The sequence below is a fragment of the Cyprinus carpio genome, chromosome B2 (genome assembly GCF_018340385.1).
Source record: "Cyprinus carpio isolate SPL01 chromosome B2, ASM1834038v1, whole genome shotgun sequence".
Classification (NCBI taxonomy): domain Eukaryota; kingdom Metazoa; phylum Chordata; class Actinopteri; order Cypriniformes; family Cyprinidae; genus Cyprinus; species Cyprinus carpio.
This window is the reverse complement of record NC_056598.1, coordinates 29,740,899-29,747,840: the sequence shown is the minus strand read 5'-3', so window position 1 is coordinate 29,747,840 and position 6,942 is coordinate 29,740,899. Positions and strand designations below refer to the sequence as shown.

Below are 6,942 nucleotides of genomic sequence, written 5' to 3'. Positions count from 1 at the left end.
GACCATTTTATATCAGACATATGACCATTAATTCATAAATGGTAGTAATAATACAATAGTAAAACCCAGTATATATTGTGATATTCACTTCAAACATATTAAATAATAAGATATGAGAAACATTTTCTGTTATGGCTCATTTCAAATTAAATGATATGAAACATCAATACTTTTTGTAAAAAAATACACTACTATTAGTAAGATTTCTTATTTTATAGGTCTCTTCTGCTCACCAAGGCTACATTTCTTTGTTAAAAAATGCAATAAAATCAGTAAAAAATTGTGAAATATTGTACAATTTAAAATAGCTGTTTTCTATGTGACTCATGGCATAAAATGCAATATATCTCGTGGGATGCGCAGCTGAATTTTCAACACCATTATTCCAGCGTCAGTCAGCGCCACATGATCTTCAGGAAATCATTCTAATATGCTGCTCAAGAACATTTCTAATTATTATCAATGCTGAGAAAACACTTGTGCTAAGCTTGATATTTTTTTCTTGAACTGTGATCAATTTTATATTTTTCAGGATCACACAGATGCATAGAGAGTCTAAAAAAAGAACAGCATTTATTTTGAGAATAAAATCTTTTGTAACATAATAAGCTTATGCTTTACGGTCACTTTTGAATGCATTTTATAGCATCCTTGCTGAATAAACTGATCCCAAAGCTATAATATGCATCTATGTCAGTTATGACTTTAATTCACGCTAATAGCAGCTATGGATATGCAGTAATGGCTCTATGGTCTGAAAATGCCTCACTTGGACTGTGTTTCTCCAGATTTGATCCTCATCTGTAGCGGATCATGAACTGATTGGTGCTGCGAAGGCTGATTAGCGAGATGAGTCTTTCTCTCCAGTGTAACGCTCAGCAATCAGCAGCTTCAGCCGATGTCTTTTGGTCGGACGTCAGCAGGAACGAGTTTCCAGTGCTGTTGGTGGCTCATGCTTTGGGCCTGTGTCAAAAACATTAGACAGGATTTATGATTTTAACCGTCCCTATCGTGTCACTTTCTTTAAAACTGCTGTGGTAATTTTGTATCTAATTAACATTTCAGAAATTTTGAAGTGTGATGTAAGTATTTTGGCCCACTTTATTAGTAAAATGTATTTTAAAAACATTTTAACACCTTTTTCCTTGAGCAGCAAAATCAGTATATTACGAATGGATCATGTGGACACTGAAAAGACTGGAGCATCTCAATGCTGAAAATTCAACTATTGATCCACAGAAATAAAATTACAGTTTTACAGTATATTCACATAGTAAACAGTGTGTTTTAATTATATTTAAAAAAGTATTGCTACATTTTCTGGAAGGTTTTACTGTATTATTTAATCCAAATAAAATAAATGCAGCAAGAAGAGACTGTTGTTTAAAAAACATTTAAAAAATATCAACCTCGAATTTAGGAACACATTTTTGGAAAATGTATATTTCATATAAAATAAGGGTATTGTGCGTTTTTAACAATTATAACTTTAAACTTCTATTGAACTTTTTTGTTCTTTTCACGCTTTTTACTTTAGCAATAATCTACCAAGTGTCTTCTTTAAACTAAAAAGCATCTCCAACCATTTTAGCAGTTTAAGTTAGAAAATTACATTTTCAGGTCTCGCAGCTCAAGGGAGTGGTTCATAACTATTCCATAAATATTATTTAGTACCATAAAATTCCTTAAAAAAACAGAAAATCTTCAAAGTAGAAGAAACATCAGTAGAAATTAAGAAAATGTGACCCTAAGGCACAAAAGCGGTCTTAGAAGTTTGCTTTGAGGGTTATTTGTGAGTAATATGCCAAGAAATACATTTGGTATGGGTTCAAAATTATGGCTTTTTTTCTTTTTATTGCCAAAAATCATTAGGATATTGAAGTAAAAGATCATGTTACATGAAGATAATTTTATTTACATTTCCTACTGTAAATATATCAAAAACTTAATTTTAAATAATAATGCTTACATGCATTTGCTAAAAGGAATTCGTTTGAACAACTTTAAAAGGTGATTTTCACAAGAGTATTTAGATTTTTTTGCACCCTCAGATTCCAGATTTTCAAATAGTTGTATCTCCACAAGGGGACTCACACAGTGAGCAGCGATGATGGCCGTCCCTCTCATCGATTCGATCCCGAACAGAGAACACTTTCATTGGCTGCTCCAGCAAAGTCATGTTTTTGTGGTCGCTGAACAGATGCAGTTTAATCTGGTAATGAAACACTATCGGAGGAACGAGAGAGAACAACTTATGAAAACTCACAAAAGTACAAACTAGATGTAGATTTTTTTGTAATGTTTCGTCTGGCTCACCCCTAAAAAGGCCAAACCCCATGTCCGCCGGGTCTTAGGAGGTACAATCTTTAGCTCTCGCTTGGCTCTGCGTATCTTGTTGGACGCCCATTAGCCGAGTTTGTTGCTTAGCGGTTCTTGCGGCAGCTCAGACACAGGCCCTTGTTGAAGGCGTCTCTGGAGCTGCAGCGATGCGTAGCTCTGAAGTACGCCCGGTTCACCAGCGAGAGTCGATGAACAGGTGAATGGAAGCGTCTCGTGAAGAGCATTTGACGATCTGATCCATGTCTGACAGAGGTCACAAGGTGACAGGTGATAAGAGACAAAAACACAAGCTGAAGGTTCATGACTTAGGAATTGATATTAATTTGATTTTTAATCAAAAATCCTCTTCAGTAATTGAAACAATGCTGAAATATAAATATTAGATGAAAAAGCTTTAACTTAAAAAACATACATATGTTGCCTGAAATAAGTTAAAAGTTGAAATACTAAAATTACTCAAGCAGAAATAGATATTAATGCATAAATATTAACAACATTAAAACAAAAAATTAATTTAAATGACAAAAGCACATAACAAAATTGCATTTTAATATTAGATTAGATTAGATTAGATTCAACTTTATTGTCACTGCACATGTAAGGTACAAGGCAACGAAATGCAGTTAGCATCTAACCAGAAGTGCAATAAGCAGTAAGTACAGAATATACAAGGTCTACAATATGTACAATAAACTATACAGATAAGTATTATGGAAAAAAATTTACAGATTTTAAATACTATCAGCATGATATACAGATATTTGACATATGAAGTGAATTGAGTGCAACTCTATTAGTGCTGTTAATTGTGAACTATAACGATTAAAAACTTTTTGGTCGTTTAAATAAAGATTAATAAACTATAAATATTACGGGGAAAAACGTAAATGAAATCATATTTAAGATAAAATTAATACATTACTACAATGAAACTATTAATATAAATTAAAACAAAAAAACAGAAATATATAAAGTAATGATTTAATAAAAAACAAACCAAAAGAACTAATTATTTTAATAGATGAGGCATTTTACTAACAGCAATTGTTTATGGTTAAACTAAACCTATAAAAAAATTAGTAAATAGATATATAATATATTCCCACACCACACACCGACACACACATACACATACACACATATAATATTAATATTAAAGTGAGTAATAAAAAAGAAAACCAAAAAATTAAAAAAAAATACAATTAAAACTATAAATAATATATTAAAAACTAATAAAAATGTCAAAAGCACACAGTTTATTTTAATAGATGTAGCATTTTACTAACAGCATTGATATTGTAAACTAAAACTATAAAAAAAAAAAAAAAAAAAAATGAAAACTAAATAAAATTGTATTAAAAAACTAATAAAAATGACAAAAGCACTTTTTTTTACATGGATTAAAAATAATAACTAAATAAGTACTAAAATCAAAAGCTAAAATAAGTACTAAAATAACTGAACGTGAAATAAATTAACACTTAAAAAAAAAAAAAAAAATATGTAAACTGAAAATATACAAATAAATTCAACATATTACTAAATACTATAATGGTGTAAGCTGTAATACTAGAATGCAGTACTGGGACGTACTGCTTAAATGCGTGGAGTGGCGATGAGCTTCATGGTGTTCTACAGATGTTGCAGCCCGGCTGGAAGGTGCCTCCCGTTGGGGTAAATGTCCCACGTGACCCACAGGTCTCTGGATGCTGCGATGCTGAGGTCGGAGGCGAGCCTCTGGTGTTTGTGGCAGGGGCGTCCACAAAGCTGGCATCATCAGGGGAGACAGGCGCCTCAGACTCTCAGCATTCTCAAAGCTGGGGCCCATGGGGTCCAGACCTGAAAAGCACGAGAAAAATGGCATTTTATAGCTCTGAACTCTTTCTGTGTGACTCATTTGTGTGTGTTGAGATTCTACAACAGAAGGAATTTTAGGACCATAACAAACATTTGGCAGAGTTTCTTCTGGGACAGGAATGAAGAGTTTGAGTAGAGCAGCATATAAATGAAGGTCTTCACACCTGTGATTCTGTTGACTTTGTTGTTGGTGAGGTTTCCCTGCGACTCCGGCCACATGTGCACGAGACTGTAGCCCTAACAGATGCACTCTTTCCAGAAGGGATAGTCCATCTCCTTCACAACAACACAAACAAACAACTGAGCGAGTGGGATGAAGCCTGCAAGAACATCTCTGCTTTATATTTCACTCCAAAAAAATGAGAAATTAGACTATTAATATCTTTTATTAAGTATTGCTGATAATTGAGGTGGATCAGTGTTATTTTAGTATTATTTATATACTTCTATATTATTATTATTTATATACTTAAATACTTTAATAGTGCTGTCAAACGATTAATTTTTTTAATAATATTTACTCTTTATACATTGATATATTCATATTATTATATTTTATATTATATAGAAATATATTTAAAATATAAACAAAACATATTTTTCTTAAATATATACATACGTGTGTGTATTTATATATACTTAATATGCACAGTATACACACATTTATTTATGTAAACAAAAACTTTTTTTTTTGGATGTGAATAATTGTTTGACAGCACTATACTTTATACACTTAAAGTTTTTATTTACATTTTGAATGAACTTTTCTTTTATATTTTAAGTTTTAATTTAAATTGAATTGTTAGTAGTTTGAAGGTGCTTTTGTCTTATTATTATTAAATATCGTTTTAGTTTTAATGTATTTCAAGGTATAATTTTATTATAACATGTCTATTATTTCTAATTTTTTTCGCGTTTGTTTGTCCCTCTAAAATATATATATTTTATTGCATCTTTTTCTCAATGAATGTTTTTTTAATAGTTTTTAGTTTAAGGGTTCCCCCCCCATTCTCTTTTTTCTCTTCGTGCTTTTTCCATGGTTATTAACTTTAAGATGTATTTACTAAATAATGTTAAAACAAATTATTAAATACATGTAACTAAATATAATTATACTTTTTTTCAGTTTTTGTTTTATAGTTCAGTTTATAATTTTAGTGCTTCAACTCTATTTTTTTTAATTATTTTAGCTTATTTTAGTTCTAACATTCAGCTTCATGTAGTATTTATATTTTATTTCAGTGTTTTAGTTTCGGTTAACAATAATAACCCTGGGCTTAATTTCCATAATAATTTCAAACAAACAAATACACTTAATTATCAGCACAATTAATCATATTTTATATAATTTTATTTATTTATTTATTGGTTTTTTTATGCTGTAGAGAACAAGCCATTTTCTGAACCTGTCATTTTACCTGTCAATGTTCTGACACGGTGTCGTGAGTGTGTGCGGTAACAATTGGGTTGACTGTCATCCACAAATATGCTCCTCAGCATAAAATGAACAATGCTAACGATGTGCTTCTCTGCAAACATACCTCCAGCCAGTTGACAACTTTGGCCACGTCTGCCCCCACCAGTCTGGTGTTTTCTGCTGGATGAGTTGGGGTAAGTGTTTTGTTGGCCCGATCCAGCCAGTCCACCACAATAACATTGGCCTGGGTTCCGTTTCAAAACAGAGCCGACACCAGCTTATAGACCAGACCAGCTCTCAAACAGACGCCGCCACACATACATGGTGACACTACCGTTATTAATTATTACTACACGTAATATGGCAAAATAAATAACATAAACGCACATGGCAGTTCCATACAGGGGACATTAACTCTAGAGCATTGTTTGAAAACAGGACCAAACTGCAATGAACTCATACGACCATACGGGGATAATGAGGAAGGTTTGGTGGAATTCATTTTTGAAACGTTGCAGTCCGATAATAGAGTCCCGTTGGTCCCGAGGGGGGGGGGACGAGATAGCAAAGATCCTCGGACAGGGACTTCTGGGTTTCTGATGGAGAACTTGGACTGTGATGTCAGCTGTAGTCCCCCGCTCAGCTCAGAGGAGGGTACCGAAACAAAAGCAGACAGTTAATATCAGCAATCACTTTAGCATGTGCATCTCTAGTTATTTGGCCTGTATTATACGTCATTTTATTTGTGAAATCCAGGACGAGGACGGGTTCTTCAACAAAGATATGGGACTCATCACACATTTCCTCACCACTGCTGGCTTTGGTTTGTGAGCCATTTTATTCCATGTAAAGTGCGGCTTGAAACAATGAGTAATCGTGGAAATGAAATCAAACTGAACTGGAATTGCTGATCCAGAATCAGTGTGGTGTGCAATTAAGTGGATCATATAAAAATACAACTACACTGATCCCGAACCTGTACCTAAACAATTCCACATTGTTAATAATCTAAATACAGTTGATTGCAATGCATTCTTATTGCAAAATAAGACACATAGATATTTTACAGTTTTGTAATTTAATTGCTTTAACTTATTGATTCATTCTAGTATTTACATTGTATTTCAAGTTTTATTTCAAATAACAAAATACTTTTTCAATCATTTAGTAACAGTTATAACCCCGAGCTTAATTCCCTTACATAATTGTACATTGCTAAATAATAAATAATAGACTTCATTATATTCCAATTTAGGTTTTAATTTATTTTTATATTATTTTATCTATAATTCGTTATTTAATTTTCATTTTATTTATTAGTTTTTTTT

At 32.3% G+C, this 6,942-nt stretch overlaps 1 pseudogene; it reads right to left on the bottom strand.

The window, feature by feature from the left end:
• LOC122136330 overlaps positions 1-5,933 on the bottom strand; it is a 7,985-nt pseudogene extending 2,052 nt beyond the window's left edge.
• Between the last annotated feature and the right edge of the window lie 1,009 nt (positions 5,934-6,942).